At 39.1% G+C, this 14,218-nt stretch overlaps 1 pseudogene; it reads left to right on the top strand.

Annotated features, from left to right (window-relative positions):
- The first annotated feature begins 11,361 nt into the window (after positions 1-11,361).
- On the top strand, positions 11,362-11,590 carry LOC110128208 (small integral membrane protein 15-like; annotated as a pseudogene).
- The last annotated feature ends 2,628 nt before the right edge of the window (positions 11,591-14,218 follow it).

The following is a 14,218-nucleotide window of genomic DNA, read 5'->3' as shown; positions in this document are numbered from 1 at the left end:
AAGCTGATCTTCAGTTCAGTTCAGTCACTCAGTCATGTCCTACTTTTTGTGACGCCATGGACTGCAGCACACCAGGCTTCCCTGTCCATCACCAACTCCCGGAGCTTACTCAAATTCATGTCCATTGAGTTGGTGATGCCATCCAACCATCTCATCCTCTGTCATCCCCTTCTCCTCCTGCCTTCAATCTTTCCCAGGATCAGGGTCTTTTCCAACAAGTCAGTTCTTCGCGTCAGGTGGCCAAATTATTGGAGTTTCAGCTTCAGCATCAGTCCTTCCAATGAATATTCAGGGCTGATTTCCTTTAGGATAGCATAAGGATTTCCTTTAGGGTAAGTTGATCTTACCCTTATAATTTATAAGCATTTAGTAATAATGTGTTAATAGTGCAGTAGAAAATAGAGAGGTTTATGGACTGAACTGATTTTCTCGCATTCTCAATTTCCCAGACCGATCACTTTAGTTTTCTTCATGAAACCACCTGAACTTTCCTCAGAAGCTTAGAATGAAGAACAATTCAACTAGCTTGGGTCTTGAGGAAATAACAATTGGTTTTCTTCTAAAAAATGTTTGCTCATCCACTCAATCCATGGTTTTGTATTAGGTAGAATGTGGTGCCTACATGTTATGACTGGGGAACTGTTTAGGTAAGTTGATTTCTTTCTTGTGACCTTGGAGAAGTTAAGATACAGTTTTACTTTTGGTTACTTTTTCAGGCCCCATTGAAACATACACACTTGAATAAGAGAGCTACACAAGATGAAACACCAAATGCATTGGTAGTTGGGAAGGCTTAGATCAGAAATGGAAGCCATACTCTGCTGATGCTGATTCATGACCCCAGGACACAGCCACATCTGGGTAGACAGACAAGCCCATTCCCTTCAGGAACTAGAATAATGGAGAGGCTTGGATCTGGGCAGAAAGGTTCTACCCAAGCTCTGCCATAGATATATTGTTACATCCTAGAAAGACTGCCCATTGAAGCACCTTAGTAACATCTGTTTTAATGTACAAACAAGTACCCAGCCACCACTTGCTGAAGGACAATAGTTCATAAGAAAATGACATCATATGTCAACAAACCAAAGTTTTCCCTGAACTCTTCACTATATTTATGAAATATTTTGGTAGATTCTACCAGAAATCTATGAAAACATGGGTAAATTTTTTTACTCAGTTATGAATGTAATTTCAAATTTCTCATTGATCAAAGACATGTTAATGCCATCTTCTCACATGGTAGACAGAACATTTAAAATTTGGTGACCAGGGTGGACATGAACATGCATCACCAAGGAAGATTTGTTGCCTCAGCTGTCAGTCTTCTCCAAGACTGCCTCAACTGCAGAGTCACCTTGCTCAAGGGTATGCTCTTCCAGGGATGGCTTTCACATCCAGTGACTAATGTCGGTGGAGTCATAAGAGTCTGGCTACATTACTCTGACAAAAGACGACTCTAGCCAGAGCTGTCCAACTGGGTTGGCTGAGGCATGTCAGCTCTACTTCTCTTTCTGGCCAGGCATGCTTCTCTCTTTGTGTTTGTGATGATCCCTAATAAACACCTTGCATCACAAGCTCCATCTTAACCTCTGAGTCTTGGGAACCAAACCTGCAACAATAACTTTTACATATTTTATTGGCCTGGAAAAGGAAGCAAGTGCACCTAAGCCATCTTGTCTTCTGAAGTGGCCCATGACATTTAGGGTTCAAATTAATGTTTCTACTTCCTCTAAATGCACAGCTTCAACATATGTACCAATATCTAAATGCTGGAGATACTGAGGTGAAAAAGCCATAGCCTTTATTTTCATATGTGTACAACCTAGAGAGGGTGAGAGATGACTATAATAAGTTCACTGGTGACACATAGAGATAACCCCCAAGCAGATGTTCTTGTGTGCTTGGTTTTAAGGAGGCCGTTTTTAAACCAAGGGGCTATGACTTTCAATAATAACATTATAATGGTACAGCACTTGCACAGATGGTATCTCATCCTTATGAGGTAAATTAATAACTACAAAAATCTCCTGGATAAGAAACCAGAGGTTCTTTGCAATTCTGTAACACCTTCTCTTTTTTTCCTGAAACTTGAAAACAGAAGGCAATGACCACCAAACCATCTTGGGTTGGCATCTCTTAGTTCTCATTAGCAAACTACCATCCCAGAATGTAAAGAACTTGTTGACACAAAGCATGAGGGGCTTGATTCAATAGAACTTTAGAGAATATGCTATTTGAATATAAGCTTCTGCAGAAAATAAATATGTTTCAAATTATATATGAAAACAAAGCTGAGCTTGTGAATTTAAAGTCCTGTCATATTTGGTTGTAATCTTTTGAATAGCGTCAATATTTTCATGTTACGTATACATGTTAAACTGAATGTTTTATTTTAAAATTGTTGAGAGTTAGACATGGCTCCCTTAGTGCAGTTTGACTTGTGTGGCCTGTCATTGTCATCATCATTGTTGCTGTCATCATTTTTAAACTTGATTAACAGAGCATAATGAAGCAGACATTGAGCTTAGCACTTTCTCTGCTTTATCTCATTTAATCCTTCCAACAGACCGTGAGGTTAATATTACTCTCACTTTACAGATAGTACAAGTAAGTTCTTATGGTTTCTAATCATTCAGACTTTCTTTGGTATCCGAGAATTCTTCATTATCTTCAAAACAATCACTAAACCTAATATTGCCATCATCATCACAAAGTTGTATTAAAGTAACTGTCCATGCATATGTGCAGTGGAAAAAAATTTAAAGAGGCAAAGATCTTTCCTGGTAAGAGCTGACATTCTAAACCCTGTGTTTGGTTTTAAATAACTAAATTCTTAACAATGTGTCCTCTTCAATTTTGGTCGACACCAGCAGTGTTTTTCCCATAATCCTAGTGTGCAATTATTTCCTCTTCACATTGGGACAGTCTCCTTCATCCGCCCTCATTAAATTCCACAACTTCATTTGCGATTCATGACTTTTTAGGTAATTGTCATTGGAAAAAACTCTCAGAAACCATAATACTAACAGAGTAATTGGCCTGATAAAGGTACATGGAAGGCACATCATTCCACTGTCTTACTCTATAGAACAGGGTTCCTCAACTACTCCCCCCGCCCCCCCGGCCACACAGCAGGAGGTGAGCCATGGGCCAGGGAGTGAAGCTTTATTTGTGTTTATAGCTGCTCCCCATGGGTCTCCTCGCTTGAGCTCCATCTCCTGTCAGATCAGTGTCAGCATTAGATTCTCACAGGAGCTCAAAACCTACAGTGAACTGTGCATGAAAGGGTTCTAGGTTGCATGCTCCTTATGAGAATCTTTCAGAAACCACCTTCATACCGCTCACCCCAACAGCCTGGTCTATGGAAAAATTGTCTTCCATGAAATTGGTCCCTGGTGCCAAAAGGTTGGGGACCACTGTTAGAGAGGTTTCTGATCCTGTGTCTCCTGACTTTTCAACCAAGGCTCCCACCATTGGCCAATGCTAAATCCTTGATTCTTCTTGCATAGCAGTTTCCCATGATCCATGCAAATGAAATCGTCATTATTGTTGTTGAAACCAATATTCTAAGGCTTTCTTTAACCGGTTGGCCACTTTTACTCACTAACTCAGAGTGCTCATTATCTGTTAAGATCATGAACTCTGAGACCAGACTACCTTACACCCCTGCTCTGCTGTTTACTAGCCATGTGACTTCTGGGTAAGCTATTCGGTCTTTCTGTGGCTTGGATTTCTTATCTGTAAGGTAGGATGAGTCTATGAATAGACTTCATGGTTCTATTATGACGATTAAATAAGTTAATACATGATGTGTAGAAACCGAGAACAATGCCTGGCACTGAGTAGCACTCCTGAGTATTAGCAACCATTTGCATTATGCATTCAGAGTTAGAACAAGTTGCAACTTCTCAAATAGAGCTTTGCCTAAGCTGAATGGTATTCTTATCCATATGTTTCCCCAGAAAAATTTATGCATTCCTAAGATTTTCTGTTATATTACTATACAATAAAAAGTTTTCATTTTTAAGGTTATAGTACTAAATTGGTAGAAATAAATCAAAGTTGGTTGCTATTTTATAGCTTAATTTTTAGCTTGTGTATTTTACTTTAAAATTACATTCACTCTAGTGGCAGAAGACACTTATTAGATCATTTTATTTGCCCTCCTCCATGCATGAATCAGGCTTAGATGAAAACAATGTGCAAGCTTTTTAATGTTTTTCTGGGAAATTAATTTATTCTGAAGTAATGAACAGCCTTTTCTTCCTCCCATCATTCAGTTATTCTCAAAAGCCCTGTCTTCTCTCCTTCTGCTTCACACCCCACCCTTTAATAACAGCTTATAGCTGTGAGTTAATGAGCCTATTCTGAGGTATGTTGTTTGTAGTGGCTTGCTGGGAGAACTTTATGAAGGCACATTTTTGGTTACATTTAAATTTAAAGACACCAGAGAGTCAGGGACTATATGTTCCACTACAAGGAAGGAAGGATTATAGTATACAGTACAAATTAATGCATTTAAATAATTTATGTCTTACATTAATTTCTACTTTACCAGAATAGTACAACTATGGATTAGCATAATTTATATAATCTGCCCCAAACAGCACAATTATTGATTAGCACAGCTTAATATACCTAAATAAATTATTTCTTACATTAAATTCTGTTTTGCCAAAACAGTAGTCATTTACCCTTAGCCAGAAGCCTTTGTTGCAAATCTTGGATTTGAACAAAGAGTAGAATATCTAATTCAAATGGAAAGATTATAATTCTACATGATTGCAGCTGTAATGTGAGCCACATAAATCATTTTTAACTCCATAGTAGCAACACTAAAATTTTTTCAAATGAGTAAAATTAATTTTAACAACGTATTTTACTCAATCCAGTCTATCCCAAATATTGTTTTCAATGTGTAATCAATAAAAAAAACGTTATCACTAAGGTCATTCACATTCTTTTTATCATATCAAGTCTTTGAAATCTGGTGCTTATTTTACATTCACTGTGCATGTCAATTCCAACTATATATTATTTTTGAAATTTATGTACTGAAATCTTTGTGTAAAAAGGGGGCAAAAATAGTGGACAAGTCTAAGAACAAGAGCAAAGAGGTTGAGGGAACAAAAAAAGAGGTTTAACTGGGTTAGTAACAGTTCAAAAGCAATAGTAACACAAGCAGCAGTTACTTGGACATTTTGGAGACTTTACTGTCCACATGGCCTTGCTCAGCAATACCTGCTGCTGCTGCTGCTAAGTCGCTTCAATCGTGTCTGACTCTGTGCGACCCCATAGACAGCAGCCCACCAGGCTCCTCCATCCCTGGGATTCTCCAGGCAAGAACACTGGAGTGGGTTGCCATTTCCTTCTCCACAACAATATCTAGGAGTCAGGAGATCCAAATGCCCTCCTGGCTCTACCATCAACCGGCTGTGTGATCCGGAGAACATCACTTATGCTTTCTACTACTCAGTTTTGTAGACCAGATTATGAAGATCTCTTCCCACATCATGAAAATTCTACACACACACACACACACACACCACTCACACACAGCCCTGCTCTAACACTTACCTATTCTTAAGATAAAGTTTCTGCTGTACTTTTACCACAAAGAAACCTTATATTTTTACTTACTGAGTTTCTCATGTTTCCTTTTCTTCAAGAGTTGTACATGGGTGATATTTTATATAAGTGATTAAAAATAGAAGTAAGCTCATTGCTTTGACCAATCTTGGAAAAAAATGAATTGTTGCTAATGCATCATTCACTTTGAGAACTTTTTTTTAAAGGTTAAATATGTTATCAATATATTTCACAAAAATGTATTATATTTTCATGATCTTTTCCTCGTAGCTCACTCTTCCTCTCTTCCCTTCTAACAAAGGCGGCAAGCAGCAGATGGATGGGAAGGGAGCGGGGTTATTCAGTGGTGGGTGGGTGGGTGGGTCAGTCATCCCTTTGCTTTTGTGTATCGAGTCCCTGACTATATGCCAGGGCCACTTGAACAAAAACAAGAGCAGAGTGATACAGGCTTTTAGGCAGAGTGCTCATTCATAATTAAGTTGCTTAGTTGCAGGGCCATCAAAGGAAAACTTCAAATATCCTGACAGCAAAGCCACCTGTGCTAAAAGCAGAAGCAAGATGGTGCAGGGGAAAGGTACAACCAATGGCAGACACTCAAGAAGCATCGAGCTAAGAGGCCATTTTGAAAGACAAAAGCAGGAACCCAGGCTGTGTGTCAGAGGAACCTGGCAAGCATTGTTAGATCTGAGACTCAAAATCTATTGCTGGGGCTTGAGCTAATGCACAAGAATCTCAAACCTTTCTTTGTTCACTGTGTTGCCTTAAACGGGAGAGTCTGATTTTAAAATAATAAGCTTGTGACATCATTCATGAGATATTTATGTTGCATCCAGTATTGGGCTAGACTAGATGAGTGCAATGTCTAATTTAATCCTCTCAACAACTTGGTTGTTAGGTGCATTTTACAGATATGGAAACCAAAGCTTAGAGTGGTTGAGTGATTTGCCCTGAGTCTCACGACCAGTAAGGGGCAGAGGCAGTTCAGTTCAGTTCAGTCACTCAGTCATGTCTGACTCTTTGCGACCCCATGAATCGCAGCATGCCAGGCCTCCCTGTCCATCACCAACTCCCGGAGTTTACTCAAACTCATGTCCATCGAGTCGGTGATGCCATCCAATCATTTCATCCTTTGTCGTCCCCTTCTCCTCCTGCCCCCAATCCCTCCCAGCATCAGGGTCTTTTCCAAGGAGACAACACTTTGCATGAGGTGGCCAAAGTATTGGAGTTTCAGCTTCAGCGTCAGTCCTTCCAATGAACACCCAGGACTGATCTCCTTTAGGATGGACTGCTTGGATCTCCTTGCAGTCCAAGGAACTCTCAAGAGTCTTCTGGCAAACTAAACACAAATCTCTGCCTGCATGCGCATGTACTCAGTCACTTCAGTCATCTCCGACTCTTTGTGACCCCATGGACTGTAGCCCACCAGGGTCCTCTGTCCATGGGATTCTCCAGGCAAGAATACTGGAGTGGGTTGCCATGTCCTCCTCCAGGGAATCTTCCCAATTCAGGGATCAAATCTATGTCTCTTTCTTTATTTTTTTTCAAAATTGAACAATTATTACTAAGAATTTATTTTTTTTTATTAGTTGGAGGCTAATTACTTTACAATATTGCAGTGGTTTTTGTCATACATTGACATGACTCAGCCATGGATATACATGTATTCCCCATCCCGGTCCCCCCTCCCACCTCCCTCTCCACCCGATCCCTCTGGGTCTTCCCAGTGCACCAGGCCCGAGCACTTGTCTCATGCATCCAACCTGGGCTGGTGATCTGTTTCACCCTAGATAATATACATGTTTCGATGCTGTTCTCTTGAAACATCCCACTTTCGCCTTCTCCCACAGAGTCCAAAAGTCTGTTCTGTCCATCTGTGTCTCTTTTTCTGTTTTGCATATAGGGTTATCGTTACCATCTTTCTAAATTCCATATATATGCGTTAGTATACTGTAATGGTCTTTATCTTTCTGGCTTACTTCGCTCTGTATAATGGGCTCCAGTTTCATCCATCTCATTAGAACTAATTCAAATGAATTCTTTTTAATGGCTGAGTAATATTCCATGGTGTATATGTACCACAGCTTCCTTATCCACTCGTCTGCTGATGGGCATCTAGGTTGCTTCCATGTCCTGGCAATTATAAACAGTGCTGCGATGAACATTGGGGTGCACATGTCTCTTTAATATCTGGTTTCCTCGGTGTGTATGCCCAGAAGTGGGATTGCTGGATCATATGGCAGTTCTATTTCCAGTTTTTTAAGAAATTTAACACAGTTCATAGCTTATTTTTAGACTGGAGTATTAAAAAATAAAGCAAATAAAATTCAGTTTCTAGGTTTTGGCCTTCAAATTCATTCCAGCATTCATTTTCTCACTATAACTGTGTGATGCTTTGAGTTCTCTTTGGAACAAATTACAGTATCTTACTGATTCCCTCATTATTAGTGACTTAAACTTTTCATGTGTGTTTATATTTGTATGAGTTATTATTTAATTCTCTTGTAAAAATAGTTCATTAATAGATGAGACATTAGGATCAGAGTCTCAAAACTTTTTGCCACATGATTTTCTGACCAACACCTCTTACAGGATGGGAGATAGTAATTTTCCTTTCTAGCCTGAAGAATAGGAATTAAATGTTTTCACTCTGAGAACAGCAACCCCTTCACCCTTAGGGTATCATCATCTATCTCCTCTATGTCTCTTTCGACTCCTGCATTGTCAGGCAGGTTCTTTACCTCTAGCGCCACCTGGGAAGCCCTGCATCTCTATCTACTAAGCTTAAAATTCTTTTTCTTTTTGCTGCATCCACTCTCTGTCCCCACACCTGCCAAGGTTTGACCCTCAGAAGTCACATTCCCATTGGATGACTGTATCAGAGGGTCAACCTATTGTAAAATCCTCCTACCACTCAAGTCATTTAAAGACCAGCTCCTATTTCTAATAGGTCCTTAGTGATTTCTAGGGAATCTGGGGACTCTAGCTTACTACTGGGACCCTGGAAACTTTCCAAAGAAACTTTAAGTCAGACTTTCCTTGCCTTTGAACCCAAAGGATTTGGGTACAACTCAGCTGGGTTTAACATAACAGAGAGTTTCCTGGATCATTTTCTTTTGCTCCCCAAAATGATATAAAATAGAGGTTTGGGACCAGGTTACATCATCATCTCAAAATGCAGGGCCACGCTGATGGTAGAAGAAGAGAGGCCCCTAAAGATAATCTAGTTGAGCAACCTTGCTTAATGCCTACGAGGATCAGAGAGGTTAAGGCCACAAACCTAGCAAATAGCAAAGCAGACCTGGAGCCCCCATCTCTCCTACAAGGCTAATGGTTATTTCATAACTGCTCAGTTCTCCCCACTCCTCAACCTCCTCCCCACTGCACCAATGGCCAAGTTCAGACTAGACCCACTGGCAGTTTGAGCTAAGGAATAACATGTCCTTACAATACAGCAAGCCAGTACAGCTTTTGATAAACATGACCTACTTTTGGGAAGGGGAGAGATGGATAAATTAGGAGTTTGGGATTAGCAGGTACACACTGCTATGTATAAAATAGATAAACAACAAAGACCTACTGTTTAGTATGGAGATATACTCAATATCTTATAATAACCTATAAGGGAAGAGAATGTAAAAAAAAACAATGCATGTGTTTATACATTTAGGTATAATTGAACCACTTTGTTGTACACCTGAAACACAACATTGTAAATCAATATTTCTATAAAAAATTTTTTTAAAGGCCTACTCTTTCAAACAGGCAAGCACTACAGATAGCATGTACCTCTCCAGAAATATACCATCTCAGACACATAGCATGTGATACTGGCCCACTGCTTCATTCTCGGGAGGCAAGAATTTTCAGTGTCAACACACCAAAGCATTATATCATAGTAAACACTATTTCTGGGAACATTTACACTGGCAAGACATTTGGAATGTAGCCTTTAGATGGTGCTAATGTTCTACTTTTAACACAGAGTCTGCACGAACTCTTTGTGCTCAGCATCAAGGAGGTAGAAAGAACCTTGAGAAGCTAGCTATATTCCAAGCCCTGGGAACACACCAGCAAACAGGTTTGGCGCTATCTTGGTAAAAATATATTTCTGAGGCGTTCATTGCTATAGCTAGGTTTTGGTCATGCTAAATATACCAAACCAGGTGGCTCAGATGGTAAAGAATCACCTACAATGCAGGAGACCCAGGCTCGCATTTGTGGGTCAGGAAGATTCCCTGGAGAAGGGAATGGCTAACCACTCCAGTGTTCTTGGGGCTTCCTTGGTCGCTCAGACAGTAAAGAATCTGCCTATAATGCAGGAGACCTGGGCTCGATCCCTGCATTGGGAAAATTCCCTGGAGAAGGAAATGGCTACTCACTCCAGTATTCTTGCCTGGGGAAGTTCCATGGACAGAGGCGCCTGGTGGGCTACAGTCCATGGGGTCAGAGTCAGACACAACTGATCGACTAACAATTTTGCTTTCACTTTTCACTCTTGGTAGATCTCATGCAATCCATGCCATCAGTCAATACTTTAAACGTGAATACACATCCTCAGAATTCAGATCCATCTGTGCCTTTGTGCACGGAGTAGAACTTGTGGCTATCTTGGTTCCTAATGTCTGATCGTGTCACCAGATTTGTGTAATGGAGCCATTCATTTTGTGAGACAGTTTTCTTCGGGAAAGCCTCATTCATTCACTTATGAAAGAATTGGTGAAATCTACCATCATTCATTTTTTTTTCTGCCTCTGAAAAGAGTGGTGGGGTGAGGGAAACACATCACGCCATAGCAACCTTTCTACGGTGGGCTTTTATGTCTTATTTCTTCTCTTTTCCACACACTGAGACTCCATTCGTCTCACAGTCCTGCCAAAAGAGACAATGCTTTGCTCTCTAGTTTTTCTTTGCCAATGTAGTGAGTGACAGGCTGTGTCACAGTCTTCATTGAGAGGCCTTTGACATTGTTGAGATTTTTATGCAGGGAAGAAAATTACTCCTTGTGCATTCCCATGGACAGCTCTGCACATGTAGGAGCTGACAGAGGTTCCCAAAGTTAAGACACGACACTTAATATATACACTTATGAGTGTGAGTGTGTGTCTGTGTGTGCGTGTGTCTGTGTGTGCATGTGTTTATATCTGCCCTGAGTGGAAAAGGAAGAAGAACTAAGAAGTAAAGAAGGGTAGAGATCAGGAAAGAAGTGAAGTTCCCACCCAGATTATCTGCTGAGAAAGAACCGGGGAGAATCATGATACCATCATTCTGATGTCTGAAATGGTATTATAGTGGAAAAACATGTTTGTCCAGAAAGATCACATAAGGGACAGAAATAGATCCAAAGAGATGGAAATCTCTGGGAGACAGGATTCAACTCAGTTTCAGCAAGTTGTTGTTGTTGTTCTTGTTCTTAAAATTAAAACAACAACTCTAGGATCCAGGTGAGCACTGGCCTGTGGGTGGGTCTGGAGAGCCACGGCTTCTGCCTTCCTGCTTCCACCCTGGAGTGTATAGAATTTAAGCCTTCAGTCAGAGTTTATGGTAGAGCTAAAGAAGAAGACAACCAACCAAGGGTCATCTGAAATTATGATTGGCTAATAATCCCAGGTGGTGTTAGTGGTGAAGAATCCGCCACCAATACAGGAGATGCAAGAGATTCAGGTTTGATTCCTCCATTGGGAAGACTTGCTGGAGTAGAAAGTGGCGACTCACTCCAGTATTCTTGCCTGGAGAATTCCATGGACAGAACAGCTTGGCGGGTTATAGTCCATGGAGTTGCAAAGGGTTGATATAAAGGCTTAGACTGAGTATGTTGTGGAATTGGCTGCAAAGGACCCATATGACTTCTTTTCAACAGTTATTTTGGCCCTAGTGCCATTGTTTCTAGCAAGTGCTGTATTGTCTTGGAAATTGGGTAAGATGATTGGGAAAAGGAGCAAAAGAAGAAACAAAAATATCAAAAAATATTGCAAAAGCTAAATGATTGAAAAAGCATTGAAGGCATGAACAGACTCTGCAACCAGAGGAAAATCATTTGGAAAATTATGCAGCTTTGGAAGGACCCAGTAAGGTTTCTTTTCAGATCTTATGACGGTGTTTTTTAGGAAACAAAGTCTGAGCATATGGAAGAATCATCTTAGTTCTCATCTGTACTGTAGCAACTTTTCTGCTTCAGTATAGAAGTCTGTTGACAGTTACTATAAATCGGCTCTTATTATGCTACAAATTCTTTGTAACTGACTTAGTCATTTGCCTTTTTACAACTTATGTATTAATACTAAAATGAAAACATCCTGTGGAGAAAAATGGCTTTAAATTATGAACTCTATTCAAACAATGGCTGAAAATGGGGCCCTGTTCTGGACAAGGGAGATTAAGAATGCAAAAATCAGAGTTGTCCTGAGGTGAAAAGCAGACTTTGGCTTAAAAGAGATAGGGTGTGTCAATTACATCTCATCATTATCACTTATTTCCTCAAACAGAATCATTTCTGGCTTCCTCAAAGCAAAATAATATTATTTAATGAGTACTTCTATTTTCTGTATTTTTCTCATTTTAGCTTTTGTGATACTGGTAATTGTCAGACATTTTGCATTTTTCAAAATATGATTTTGTAAAGAATTCTCTTATTATCATGATTGTGTAGAACACCACTTACTGGATATAATAATTTTTGTACTTATGAACACCACCATTTTCTTAGAGATGATTTGAGTATAGTAACAATATGATTTAAAGCTTGGAGTAAAAATGCCAAACCTGTAGTACCTTGGAACCAATTTATTCTCACTTGTGCTAAGAAGAAATGGGAAGTAGTTAAAATGTTTTTCAGAAAATTTGTTGATTATATAAATACCAGTTTTGCTTTTTATTCTATTCTTTGTTTTAATTAATGTGGTAGTGACATCCTTTACCTTTTTGATCAAACAGGTTCACAGTGAAAATTAAAATTTCAGATTTCCTTTAAGGAACTTTTAAAGAGTAACAGTTAAGTCATATTTCACAAATGGTAAAGAAAGGCTTTACATTTGGAAAATTTTTGTTTGGCATAGTATTGATTGGATGAAAAAGATGTACATTATGTCAAAATGAAACTATAACATATGAGATATTAAAATGAGAAATAAAGAGTTAAAGGCTAGTTCCTTCATTAAGTAGCATAACTGGAACTTTTTACTCTAACATGGCTTTTAAAAATGCATGGTTAATAATTTTAGTTGTCGTCAATAGTTAAAAGCGTGTTAATTCTTTCCTCACCTGTGATAATGAATTTTAAATTACAAAAAAAAAACTGTCCAATAGTTTTAATTTAAAAGTGAAACTAGATATTGAAATAAATTTGATATATATATATTTCTGATACATTTTTGTTTGAAAAAAATCTCTAGCTTACCAAAGAGTTGCAAGAATAGTACAAAGAACACTCCTATGTTGTTGATCAAGATTCCTCAGTTGTTAATATTTTGCCACATTTGCTCTCTATCTCTTTCTCACTCTTTCTCATACGTGTTTTCCCCTGACTCATCTGAAAGTAAATGACATGTAAACATCCTTATATTCTTAAATATTTTATCACGCATTTGGTAATAATGACATTCTCTTACATAACTTGGGGCTTCCCTGGTGGCTCAGAGGTTAAAGCGTCTGCCTGCAGTGTGGTAGACCTGGGTTTGGTCCCTGGGTCAGGAAGATTTCCTGCAGAAGGCATGGCAACCCACTCCAGTGTTCTTGCCTGGAAAATCCCATGGACAGAGGAGCCTGGTGGACTACAGTCCACGGGGTCGCAAAGAGTCAGACATGACTGAGGGACTAACACTTTCACTACTTTACATAACTTGAGTAAAATTATACACTCCATACTCAAATTTCAGCAATTATTCAAATGGTATCTTTTGTAACTATTTTTTCCCTCTGATTCCAGGATCCACTAGGATACATTTCTGGTGATGCTAATAAGTATGAACTTTTTAAGATTTTGGATTTTCAGAAGTAAAAGGGTCTGTATTAAATATCAATTTTCAAATATCAGCTTGGCAAGTATATCATATTGTGTTTACCAGTATGGCAGAATAAAAGATTTAAATAAACTCAACAACCCCATCCCTTTGTGATTAAGGCTTTCTGTGTCCTATGTATGAAATCTGACTGCCTCAAAGTGGTGAAAATATCCTCTTAGCCCTTCTTCTGGAATCTTTTGTAGTCCTAGATTTTACCTTTAAATTTATAATACATCCCAAAATAATTTTGTGTGTGTGAATGGAGTGAGATAGAAGTCAAGGTTTTCTTTGTTTTCTATACAACTGGCCCAGTTCCATTTCTTTAGAATATTATTATCATGCTAATCATCATATCTTTCACAGATGAAGGGATTTGGCCAAAAAGTTGAACTCAAATGAAAGACTGGACAGAGAGGACATTACATTGGGAGGGGGTGGTCATACGAGGGGCAGAGGGCTTGTATTGTCTTGCCTCAAACATGAGTAGTTGGAATTAGTCCTGGGGATCTGAAGGATCACTTGTCTTCTTGTTGAATTTCAGAAAACAAGAGACTTGCTCATTGCTTTAAAAAACATCTATTAGGGACCTGGCCAAATGGTACCACTCTAGGGAAGTTGTTTCTGCCCAG

Source organism: Odocoileus virginianus, chromosome X (genome assembly GCF_023699985.2).
Source record: "Odocoileus virginianus isolate 20LAN1187 ecotype Illinois chromosome X, Ovbor_1.2, whole genome shotgun sequence".
NCBI classification, from domain to species: domain Eukaryota; kingdom Metazoa; phylum Chordata; class Mammalia; order Artiodactyla; family Cervidae; genus Odocoileus; species Odocoileus virginianus.
The sequence above is the reverse complement of the archived record's forward strand: the minus strand, read 5'-3'. Positions and strand labels throughout refer to the sequence as shown.